Source organism: Haematobia irritans, chromosome 4 (genome assembly GCF_050003625.1).
Source record: "Haematobia irritans isolate KBUSLIRL chromosome 4, ASM5000362v1, whole genome shotgun sequence".
Taxonomy (NCBI): Eukaryota; Metazoa; Arthropoda; class Insecta; order Diptera; family Muscidae; genus Haematobia; species Haematobia irritans.
In genome coordinates this window covers 32,122,397-32,136,694 of record NC_134400.1, presented here as the reverse complement: position 1 = coordinate 32,136,694, position 14,298 = coordinate 32,122,397, and positions in this window count along the sequence as shown.

The window sequence follows — 14,298 nt, the reverse complement described above, 5'->3', positions numbered from 1 at the left end:
GTTTGTCCCAAATACATACATTTAAATATCACTCGATTCGGACAGAATTTGATAGACTTTTACAAAATCTATAGACTCAAAATTTAAGTTGGCTAATGCCCAAGGGTCGAACACAATTTTAGTAAAAAAGTATGGGAAACATTTAAATCTGAAGCAATTTTAAGGAAATTTCGCAAAAGTTTATTTATGATTTATCGCTCGATATATATGTATTAGAAGTTTAGGAAAATTAGAGTCATTTTTACAACTTTTCGAGTAAGCAGTGGCGATTTTACAAGGAAAATGTTGGTATTTTGACCATTTTTGTCGAAATCAGAAAAACATATATATGGGAGCTATATCTAAATCTGAACCGATGTCAACCAAATTTGGCACGCATAGCAACAATGCTAATTCTACTCTCTGTGCAAAATGTCTACTAAATCGGAGTTGAAAATTGGCCTCTGCGGTCATATGAGTGTAAATCGGGCGAAAGCTATATATGGGAGATATATCTAAATCTGAACCGATTTCAATCAACTTTGGCACTCATAGCTACAATGCAAATTCTACTCCCTGTGCAAAATTTCAACTAAATCGGAGCAAAAAATTGGCCTCTGTGGGCAAATGAGTGTAAATCGGACGAAAGCTATATATGGGAGCTATATCTAAATCTGAATCGATTTGGCTGATATTTTGCAAGTTTTTCGAGACTCATAAAATATTCGGATGTACTGAATTTGAAGAACATCGGTTGATAAACACGCCAATTATAACCAGATCGGGTATAAACATACATGGCAGCTATATCTAAATCTGAACCGATTTTTTCCAAAATCAATAGCGATTGTCTTTGTCCCAGAAAACGACCCTATGCCAAATTTGAGGACGATCGGACATAAACTACGACCTGTACTTTGCACACAAAAATACACCAACAGACAGACAGACGGACATCGCTAAATCGACTCAGAATTTAATTCTAAGAGATCGGTATACTAAACGATGGGTCTCGGACTTATCCTTCTTGGCGTTACATACAAATGCACAAACTTATTATACCCAGTACCACAGTAGTGGTGAAGGGTATAAATATGGGAAACATTTAAATCTGAAGCAATTTTAAGGAAACTTCGCAAAAGTTTATTTATGATTTATCGCTCGATATATATGTATTAGAAGTTTAAGAAAATTAGAGTCATTTTTCCAACTTTTCGACTAAGCAGTAGCGATTTTACAAGGAAAATGTTGGTAAAAAAAATGTTTGACCATTTTTGTCGAAATCAGAAAAACATATATATGGGAGCTACACCCTCAAAAAAAATCGCTTCTTTAACATATGTTCCAAACATATTTTGCAGGAAGCACATATATTATTGGATACTGCCGAAACATTAATATGTTTGTTTTATGTGAACATATTATATGTTTGGAAGCATTTTGAGCCCAAAAATATCATATGCTTGGAAGAATTTTTCCCAAAGACGATTGTGCTCATTGCCTAACATACTCGTAATTTTCACTTTCACGAAATATTTTAGTTCTTGGCACCTTTTTCTGTAATACAAATAATGTTGCAGAAATTATTCACTTTTATATTTTTTTTTTAAATTTTACTCTCAAGGCGAAAACATATGCTGTTTGTTTTTCAAATGTCTATTCTCCTGGTTCCGAATGTCTATTCTCTTTATTCAAATTAAATAATATTTAGACTTAAGCATATCAAATTTTTGGCCTTATCATAAAACAGTTTTCCGCGACAACATACAAGCGGTTTCACAGAAACTGTTCTCTTTTGATTCTTTCGCTGTGTTATATTATCTTTTGTCAACTCTTCCGGTTTCCATCTCTATTTCTTTCTCTATACTCTCTCTGTCGCTTTGAATAAAATATCACAACATATGTATGTTTAGTTGAAATTTGTAAATGTATATATGTTTGCATTCACACATATGATTTTTATGAAACATTCATGCCCCAAACATAATATATTCTAACATATTAATGTAGATGTCCCAAACATTTAGTGTTACTTTAGGAACATTACATGTTTGCACTTAAATATATTGTGTTTTAAAATTGTGCCCGAAACACATTTTGTTTATATCGAAACATATGAAAAACATATTTTTCTAACAGTGTATATCTAAATATGAACCGATTTCAATCAAATTTGGCACACATGACTATATTACTAATTGTACTCCTAGTGCAAAATTTCAACCAAATTGGGCTAAAACTCTGGCTTCTGGGGCCATATAAGTCCATATCGGGCGAAAAATATATATGGAAGCTATATCTAAATCTGAACCGATTTCAATCAAATTTGGCACACATGACTATACTACCAATTGTACACCTTGTGGAAAACTTCAAGCTAATCGGGATAAAACTCTGGCTTCTGGGTCCATATAAGTGCATATCGGGAGAAAGATATATATGGGAGCTATATCTAAATCTGAACCGATTTCAATCAAATTTTGCACACTTGACTATACTACTAATTGTACTCCTAGCGCAAAATTTCAACCAAATTCGGCCAAAAATCTGGCTTCTGGGGCCATATAAGTTCATATCGGGTGAAAGATATATATGGGAGCTATATCTAAATCAGAACAGATTTCAATCAAATTTGACACACTTGACTATACGACTAAGTGTTATGTTTGTACAAAATTTCAAGCAAATCGGTATAAAACTCTGGCTGCTGGGTCCACATTAGTGCATATCGGGCGAAAGATATATATGGGAGCTATATCTAAATCTGAACCGATTTCTTCCAAAATCAATAGGGTTCTATTCTGACTCAAATGAGGAACATGTGCCAAATTTGAAGGCGATTGGACTTAAATTGCGACCTAGACTTTGATCACAAAAATGTGTTCACAGACAGACGGACGGACGGACAGACGGACAGACGGACATGGTTATATCGACTCAGGGACCCACCCTGAGCATTATTGCCAAAGACACCATGTGTCTATCTCGTCTCCTTCTGGGTGTTACAAACATATGCACTAACTTATAATACCCTGTTCCACAGTGTGGCGCAGGGTATAAATATGGGAAACATTTAAATCTGAAGCAATTTTAAGGAAACTTCGCAAAAGTTTATCGCTCGATATATATGTATTAGAAGTTTAGGAAAATTAGAGTCATTTTTACAACCTTTCGATTAAGCAGTGGCGATTTTACAAGGAAAATGTTGGTATTTTGACCATTTTTGTCGAAATCAGAAAAACATATATATGGGAGCTATATCTAAATCTGAACCGATTTCAACCAAATTTGGCACGCATAATTACAATGCTAATTATACTCCCTGTGCAAAATTTCAACTAAATCGGAGTTAAAAATTGGCCTCTGTGGTCATATGAGTGTAAATCGGGCGAAAGCTTTATATGGGAGATATATCCAAATCTGAACCGATTTCAAGCAAATTTGGCACGCATAGTTACAACGCTAATTCTACTCCCTGTGCAAAATTTCAACTAAATCGGAGCAAAAAATTGGCCTCTGTGGGCAAATGAGTGTAAATCGGGCGAAAGCTATATATGGGAGCTATATCTAAATCTGAACCGATTTGGCTGATATTTTGCAAGTTTTTCGAGACTCATCAAATATTCGGATGTACGGAATTTGAGGAAGATCGGTTGATATACACGCCAATTATGACCAGATCGGTGAAAAATATATATGGCAGCTATATCTAAATCTGAACCGATTTTTTCCAAAATCAATAGGGATCGTCTTTGAGCCGAAACAGGACCCTATACCAAATTTTAGGACAATCGGACTAAAACTGCGAGCTGTACTTTGCACACAAAAATACATCAACAGACAGACAGACAGACAGACAGACAGACGGACAGACAGACGGACAGACAGACAGACGGACATCGCTAAATCGACTCAGAATTTAATTCTAAGCCGATCCGTATACTAAAAGGTTGGTCTATGATTACTCCTTCTTGGCGTTACATACAAATGCACAAACTTATTATACCCTGTACCACAGTAGTGGTGAAGGGTATAAATATGGGAAACGTTTAAATCTGAAGCAATTTTAATGAAACTTCGAAAAAGTTTATTTATGATTTATCGCTCGATATATATGTATTAGAAGTTTAGGAAAATTAGAGTCATTTTTACAACTTTTCGACTAAGCAGTGGCGATTTTACAAGGAAAATGTTGGTATTTTGACCATTTTTGTCGAAATCAGAAAAACATATATATGGGAGCTATATCTAAATCTGAACCGATTTCAACCAAATTTGGCACGCATAGCTACAATGCTAATTCTACTCCCTGTGCAAAATTTCAACTAAATCTTAGTTAAAAATTGGCCTCTGTGGTCATATGAGTGTAAATCGGGCGAAAGCTTTATATGGGAGATATATCCAAATCTGAACCGATTTCAACCAAATTTGGCACGCATAGCTACAACACTAATTCTACTCCCTATGCAAAATTTCAACTAAATCGGAGCAAAAACTTGGCCTCTGTGGGCAAATGAGTGTAAATCGGGCGAAAGCTATATATGGGAGCTATATCTAAATCTGAACCGATTTTGCTGATATTTTGCAAGTTTTTCGAGACTCATAAAATATTCGGATGTACGGAATTTGAGGAAGATCGGTTGATATACACGCCAATTATGACCAGATCGGTGAAAAATATATATGGCAGCTATATCTAAATCTGAACCAATTTTTTCCAAAATCAATAGGGATCGTCTTTGATCCGAAACAGGACCCTATACCAAATTTTAGGACAATCGGACTAAAACTGCGAGCTGTACTTTGCACACAAAAATACATCAACAGACAGACAGACAGACAGACAGACGGACAGACAGACGGACAGACAGACAGACGGACATCGCTAAATCGACTCAGAATTTAATTCTAAGCCGATCCGTATACTAAAAGGTTGGTCTATGATTACTCCTTCTTGGCGTTACATACAAATGCACAAACTTATTATACCCTGTACCACAGTAGTGGTGAAGGGTATAAATATGGGAAACGTTTAAATCTGAAGCAATTTTAAGGAAACTTCGAAAAAGTTTATTTATGATTTATCGCTCGATATATATGTATTAGAAGTTTAGGAAAATTAGAGTCATTTTTACAACCTTTCGATTAAGCAGTGGCGATTTTACAAGGAAAATGTTGGTATTTTGACCATTTTTGTCGAAATCAGAAAAACATATATATGGGAGCTATATCTAAATCTGAACCGATTTCAACCAAATTTGGCACGCATAATTACAATGCTAATTATACTCCCTGTGCAAAATTTCAACTAAATCGGAGTTAAAAATTGGCCTCTGTGGTCATATGAGTGTAAATCGGGCGAAAGCTTTATATGGGAGATATATCCAAATCTGAACCGATTTCAAGCAAATTTGGCACGCATAGTTACAACGCTAATTCTACTCCCTGTGCAAAATTTCAACTAAATCGGAGCAAAAAATTGGCCTCTGTGGGCAAATGAGTGTAAATCGGGCGAAAGCTATATATGGGAGCTATATCTAAATCTGAACCGATTTGGCTGATATTTTGCAAGTTTTTCGAGACTCATCAAATATTCGGATGTACGGAATTTGAGGAAGATCGGTTGATATACACGCCAATTATGACCAGATCGGTGAAAAATATATATGGCAGCTATATCTAAATCTGAACCGATTTTTTCCAAAATCAATAGGGATCGTCTTTGAGCCGAAACAGGACCCTATACCAAATTTTAGGACAATCGGACTAAAACTGCGAGCTGTACTTTGCACACAAAAATACATCAACAGACAGACAGACAGACAGACAGACAGACAGACGGACAGACAGACGGACAGACAGACAGACGGACATCGCTAAATCGACTCAGAATTTAATTCTAAGCCGATCCGTATACTAAAAGGTTGGTCTATGATTACTCCTTCTTGGCGTTACATACAAATGCACAAACTTATTATACCCTGTACCACAGTAGTGGTGAAGGGTATAAAAATATGGGAAACGTTTAAGACTGAATCAATTTTAAGGAAACTTCAAAAAAGTTTATTTATGATTTATCGCTCGATATATATGTATTAGAAGTTTAGGAAAATTAGAGTCATTTTTACAACCTTTCGATTAAGCAGTGGCGATTTTACAAGGAAAATGTTGGTATTTTGACCATTTTTGTCGAAATCAGAAAAACATATATATGGGAGCTATATATAAATCTGAACCGATTTCAACCAAATTTGGCACGCATAGCTACAATGCTAATTCTACTCCCTGTGCAAAATTTCAACTAAATCGGAATTAAAAATTGGCCTCTGTGGTCATATGAGTGTAAATCGGGCGAAAGCTATATATGGGAGATATATCCAAATCTGAACCGATTTCAACCAAATTTGGCACGCATAGTAACAATGCTAATTCTACTCCCTGTGCAAAATTTCAACTAAATCGGAGTTAAAAACTTGCCTCTGTGCTCATATGAGTGTAAATCGGGCGAAAGGTATATATGGGAGATATATCTAAATCTGAACCGATTTCAACCAAATTTGGCACGCATGGCTACAATGCTAATTCTACTCCCTGTGCAAAATTTGAACTAAATCGGAGTTAAACATTGGCCTCTGTGGTCATATGAGTGTAAATCGGGCGAAAGCTATATATGGAAGCTATATCTAAATCTGAACCGATTTTGCTGATATTTTGCAAGTTTTTCGAGACTCATAAAATATTCGGATGTACGGAATTTGAGGAAGATCGGTTGATATACACGCCAATTATGACCAGATCGGTGAAAAATATATATGGCAGCTATATCTAAATCTGAACCGATTTTTTCCAAAATCAATAGAGATCGTCTTTGAGCCGAAACAGGACCCTATACCAAATTTTAGGACAATCGGACTAAAACTGCGAGCTGTACTTTGCACACAAAAATACATCAACAGACAGACAGACAGACAGACAGACAGACAGACGGACAGACAGACGGACAGACAGACAGACGGACATCGCTAAATCGACTCAGAATTTAATTCTAAGCCGATCCGTATACTAAAAGGTTGGTCTATGATTACTCCTTCTTGGCGTTACATACAAATGCACAAACTTATTATACCCTGTACCACAGTAGTGGTGAAGGGTATAAATATGGGAAACGTTTAAATCTGAAGCAATTTTAAGGAAACTTCGAAAAAGTTTATTTATGATCTTTCGCTCGATATATATGTGTTAGAAGTTTAGGAAAATTAGAGTCATTTTTACAACTTTTCGACTAAGCAGTGGCGATTTTAGAAGGAAAATGTTGGTATTTTGACCATTTTTGTCGAAATCAGAAAAACATATATATGGGAGCTATATCTAAATCTGAACCGATTTCAACCAAATTTGGCACGCATAGCTACAATGCTAATTCTACTCCCTGTGCAAAATTTCAACTAAATCGGAGTTAAAAATTGGCCTCTGTGGTCATATGAGTGTAAATCGGGCGAAAGCTTTATATGGGAGATATATCCAAATCTGAACCGATTTCAAGCAAATTTGGCACGCATAGTTACAACGCTAATTCTACTCCCTATGCAAAATTTCAACTAAATCGGAGCAAAAAATTGGCCTCTGTGGGCAAATGAGTGTAAATCGGGCGAAAGCTATATATGGGAGCTATATCTAAATCTGAACCGATTTTGCTGATATTTTGCCAGATTTTTGAGACTCATAAAATATTCGGATGTACGGAATTTGAGGAAGATCGGTTGATATACACGCCAATTATGACCAGATCGGTGAAAAATATATATGGCAGCTATATCTAAATCTGAACCGATTTTTTCCAAAATCAATAGGGATCGTCTTTGAGCCGAAACAGGACCCTATACCAAATTTTAGGACAATCGGACTAAAACTGCGAGCTGTACTTTGCACACAAAAATACATCAACAGACAGACAGACAGACAGACAGACAGACGGACAGACAGACGGACAGACAGACAGACGGACATCGCTAAATCGACTCAGAATTTAATTCTAAGCCGATCCGTATACTAAAAGGTTGGTCTATGATTACTCCTTCTTGGCGTTACATACAAATGCACAAACTTATTATACCCTGTACCACAGTAGTGGTGAAGGGTATAAAAAATCGGGCGAAAGCTATATATGGGAACTATATCTAAATCTGAACCGATTTGGCTGATATTTTGCAAGTTTTTCGAGACTCATAAAATATTCGGATGTACGGAATTTGAGGAAGATCGGTTGATATACACGCCAATTATGACCAGATCGGTGAAAAATATATATGGCAGCTATATCTAAATCTGAACCGATTTTTTCCAAAATCAATAGGGATCGTCTTTGAGCCGAAACAGGACCCTATACCAAATTTTAGGACAATCGAACTAAAACTGCGAGCTGTACTTTGCACACAAAAATACATCAACAGACAGACAGACAGACAGACAGACGGACAGACAGACGGACATCGCTAAATCGACTCAGAATTTAATTCTATGCCGATCCGTATACTAAAAGGTTGGTCTATGATTACTCCTTCTTGGCGTTACATACAAATGCACAAACTTATTATACCCTGTACCACAGTAGTGGTGAAGGGTATAAATATGGGAAACATTTAAATCTGAAGCAGTTTTAAGCAAACTTCGCAAAAGTTTATTTATGATTTATCGCTCGATATATATGCATTAGAAGTTTAGGAAAATTAGAGTCATTTTTACAACTTTTCGACTAAGCAGTGGCGATTTTACAAGGAAAATGTTGTTATTTTGACCATTTTTGTCGAAATCAGAAAAATATATATATGGGAGCTATATCTAAATCTGAACCGATTTCAACCAAATTTGGCACGCATAGCTACAATGCTAATTCTACTCCCTGTGCAAAATTTCAACTAAATCGGGGCAAAAAATTGGCCTCTGTGGTCATATGAGTGTAAATCGGGCGAAAGCTATATATGGGAGCTATATCTAAATCTGAACCGATTTCAACCAAATTTAGCACGCATAGCTACAATGCTAATTCTACTCCCTGTGCAAAATTTCAACTAAATCGGAGTTAAAAATTGGCCTCTACGGTCATATGAGTGTAAATCGGGCGAAAGCTATATATGGGAGATAAATCTAAATCTGAACCGATTTCAACCAAATTTGGCACGCATAGCTACAATGCTAATTGTACTCCCTGTGCAAAATTTCAACTAAATCGGAGCAAAAAATTGGCCTCTGTGGTCATATGAGTGTAAATCGGGCGAAAGCTATATATGGGAGCTATATCTAAATCTGAACCGATTTCAACCAAATTTGGCACGCATAGCTACAATGCTAATTGTACTCTCTGTGCAAAATTTCAACTAAATCGGAGCAAAAAATTGGCCTCTGTGGTCATTTGAGTGTAAATCGGGCGAAAGCTATATATGGGAGCTATATCTAAATCTGAACCGATTTCAACCAAATTTGACACGCATAGCTACAATTCTAATTCTACTCCCTGTACAAAATTTCAACTGAATCGGAGCAAAAAATTGGCCTCTGTGGGCAAATGAGTGTAAATCGGGCGAAAGCTATATATGGGAGCTATATCTATATCTAAATCTGAACCGATTTGGCTGATATTTTGCAAGTTTTTCGAGACTCATAAAATATTCGGATGTACGGAATTTGAAGAAGATCGGTTGATATACACGCCAATTATGACCAGATCGGTGAAAAATATATATGGCAGCTATATCTAAATCTGAACCGATTTTTTCCAAAATCAATAGGGATCGTCTTTGAGCCGAAACAGGACCCTATACCAAATTTTAGGACAATCGGACTAAAACTGCGAGCTGTACTTTGCACACAAAAATACATCAACAGACAGACGGACATCGTTAAATCGACTCAGAATTTAATTCTAAGACGATCGGTATACTAAACGATGGGTCTCAGACTTTTCCTTCTTGGCGTTACTACAAATGCACAAACTTATTATACCCTGTACCACAGTAGTGGTGAAGGGTATAAAAATGTTGACAACATTTTCTATAGAAATAAAATTTTGACAAAATTTTCTATAGAACAAAAATTTCAAAAGAAATAAAATTTTGACAAAATTTTCTATAGAAATGAAATTTTGTTAGATTATTTTTGGCTTATTATTTGGATTGGCTATATATAACTATAGACCGATATGTACCATTTTTTTACATGGTTATTAGCGGCCATATACTAACACCACGTTCCAAATTTCAACCGGATCGGATGAATTTTGCTCCTCCAAATGGCTCCGGAGGACAAATCTGAGGATCGGTTTATATGGGGCGATATATATAATTATGGACCGATTTCGACCAATTTTTGCATGAGTGTTTGAGGCCATATACTTATACCATGTACCAAATTTCAGCCAGATTAGGTGAAAATTGATTCTCTTAGAGGCACCGCAAGGCAAATCGGGGGATCGGTTTATATGGGGACTATATATAATTATGGACCGATGTGGACAAATTTTTGCATGTTTGTTAAAGACCATATTCAAATTTCATCCGGATTGGATGAATTTTTGTCCTCCAAGAGGCTCCGCAAGCCAAATCTGAGCGTCGGTTTATTTGGGGGATATACGTAAGAGTGGTTCAATATGGCCCATTTTCAATACCATTCAACCTACATCAATAACAACTGCATGTGCCAAGTCGATAGCTTGTTTCGTTCGGAAGTTAGCGTGATTTCAACAGACGGGCGGACGGACATGCTTAGATCGACTCAGAATTTCACCACGATCCAGAATATATATACTTTATGGGAACTTAGAGCAATATTTCGATGTGTTACAAACGGAATGACAAAGTTAATATACCCCCCATTCAATGGTGGAGGGTATTACAAGTAAGGAAAGTCTAAAGTCGGGCGGAACCGACTATATTATACCCTGCACCACTTTGTAGATCTAAATTTTCCATACCATATCACATCCGTTAAATGTGTTGGCTGCTATATATAAAGGTTTGTCCCAACTACATACATTTAAATATCACTCGATCTGGACATAATTTTATAGACATCTACAAAATCTATAGTCTCAAAATTTAAGTCGGCTAATGCACTAAATTTTATTTCTATAGAAAATTGTTTCAAAATTTTATTTTTTATGGTAAATTTTGCCAAAATTTTAATTCTATAGAAATATATAAAATTTTGTCAAAATTTTATTTCTATAGAAAATTTTGTCAATAGTTTATTTCATTGACTGTTTTGTCAATGTTTTAATTCGACAGAAAAATTTGTCAGAATTTTATTTCGATAGAAAATTTTCTTAAAATTTTAATTCTGTAGAATAGTTTATCAAAATTTTATTTCTATAGAAAATTTTGTCAATATTCTATTTCTATAGAAAATTTTATCAACATTTTATTTCTTTAGAAAACTTCTTAACATTTTATTTCTATGGAAAAATTTCTCAAAATTTTATTTCCATAGCAAATTGTGTCAAAATTTTGGTTCTATAGAAAATTGTGTCAAAATTTTATTTCCATAGAAAATTTTGTCAAAGCTTTATTTCTACTGAAAATTGTGTCAAAATTTTATTTCTATAGAAAATTTTGTCAAAATTTTATTTCTATAGAAAATTTTGTCAAAATTTTATTTCTATAGAAAATTTGCTTAACATTTTATTTCTTTAGAAAAATTTCTCCAAATTTTATTTCTATAGAAAATTGTGTCAAAATTTTATTTCTATAGAAAATTTTGTCAAAATTTTATTTCTATAGAAAATTTTGTCAAAATTTTATTTCTATAGAAAATTTTGTTAAACATTTATTTCTGTAGGAAATGTTGTCAAAATTTTATTTCTATAGAAAATTGTGTCAAAATTTTGTTTCCATAGAAAATTTCGTCAAAACTTTATTTCTACTGAAAATTGTGTCAAAATTTTGTTTCCATAGAAAATTTCGTCAAAAACTTTATTTCTATAGAGAATTTTGTCAAAATTTTATTTCTATAGAAAATTTTGTCATAATTTTATTTCTATAGAAAATTTTGTCAAAATTTTATTTTTATAGAAAATTTGCTTAACATTTTATTTCTATAGAAAAATTCTCAAAATTTTTCTTTCTATACAAAAATGTGTCAAAATTTTATTTCTATAGAAAATTGTGTCAAAATTTTATTTTTATGGTAAATTTTGCCAAAATTTAAATTCTGTAGAAAACTTTGTCAACATTTTATTTCCATAGAAAACGTTCTCAAAGTTTGTTCATATAGAAAATTTTCTGTACTTCTATAGAAAATTTTTCCTCAAGGAAAATTTTTCAAAATGTTATTTCTATTGAAAATTTCTCAACATTTTATTTCTATAGGATTTTAGGGCCAACTTTGATACTTTGCGAAACTTTGTCTTTAATTTCTGTTTTTACCATTTAATTGTTTGTTTTTTTTTCAGATATATTTCCAAAATGTCCAAAATCGGATTTCGAGCCACTAACAGTACCTGGATGCCAGCTTCAAGTGCCCACTGGAGAAGTTGTTACAGTTAACACAAGATGTAATGCCAAATGCAGCTTATGAGGAAATGTGTCGTCTTAAATAAAAAAGAAGTCATACAAGACTTTGTATTTTTTAAGCTTAAAAGTATATATTTTACGATAAATATTATGAAATGTAATTTTTGTATACAAAAAAAAATATTAAAATAATAATAATAATAATAATAATAATAATAATAATAATAATAATAAATAAAAGTATATACGCCGAAATTTCAACCATGCCTAATCATATTTTATGAAACCTCCACCCCCATCATTCGAAACCTACCAACAACAGTGAACCCACCAACGTCCTTTAAAAATGTGTTCACTCAAAAAAATGTAAACCCTATATTTCACTAAAGCTGATTATACTCTGCGCCACACTGTGGAACAGGGTATTATAAGTTAGTGCATATGTTTGCAACACCCAGAAGGAGACGAGATAGACACATGGTGTCTTTGACAAAAATGCTCAGGGTGGGCGGACGTCTGTCCGTCTGTCCGTGAACACATTTTTGTAATCAAAGTCTGGGTCGCAGTTTTAGTCCAATCGACATCGAATTTGGCACAATTATGTGTTTTGGCTCAGAATAGAAACCTATTGATTTTGGAAGAAATCGGTTCAGATTTAGATATAGCACCCATATATATATATATATATTTCGCCCGATATGAACTTATATGTCCCCAGAAGCCAGTGTTTTACCCTAATTTGCTTAAAATTTTGCACAAGAAGAACAATTAGTACTATAGTCAAGTGTACCAAATTTTATTGAAATCGGTTCAGATTTAGATATAGCTCCCATATATATCTTTCGCCCGATGTGGACTAATACGGTCCAAGAAGCCAGAGTTTTACCCCAATTTGGTTGAAATTTTGCATTAGGAGTACAATTAGTAGTGTAGTCAAGATAGATATATCTCCCGTATACATCGTTCGCCCGATTTACACTCATATGACCACAGTGGCCAATCTTTTACTCCGATTTAATTGAAATTCAATTCAATTTCTTTATTGTTTAATAATAGTTACAATATTCATTTATATAAATTTAGCTATATAATTTTAAAGAGCTTAAGGCTTAACCTTTTTCTACTTAAATAATGCAAACTGATAATATGAAAGATGTATGGATTAATTGGTGATTTAAATGGAGGTTCAGATTTAGATATATCTCCCATATATAGCTTTCGCCCGATTTACACTCATATGACCAGAGAGGCCAATTTTTTGCTCCGATTTGGTTGAAATTGTGCACAGGGAGTATAATTAGCATTGCAGCTATGCGTGCCACATTTGGTTGAAATCGGTTCAGATTTAGATATGTCTCCCATACATAGCTTTCGCACGATTTACACTCATATGACCAAAGAGGCCAATGTTTAACTCCGATTTAGTTGACATAAATCATAAATAAACTTGTGCGAAGTTTCCTTAAAATTGCTTCAGATTTAAATGTTTCCCATATTTATACCCTTCACCACTACTGTGGTACAGGGTATAATAAGTTTGTGCATTTGTATATAACGCCAAGAAGGAAAAGTCTGAGACCCATCGTTTAGTATACCGATCGTCTTAGAATTAAATTCTGAGTCGATTTAGCGATGTCCGTCTGTCTGTCTGTCTGTCTGTCTGTTGATGTATTTTTGTGTGCAAAGTACAGCTCGCAGTTTTAGTCCGATTTTCCTAAAATTTGGTATAGGGTCCTGTTTCGGCTCAAAGACGATCCCTATTGATTTCGGAAAAAATCGGTTCAGATTTAGATATAGCTGCCATATATATTTTTCA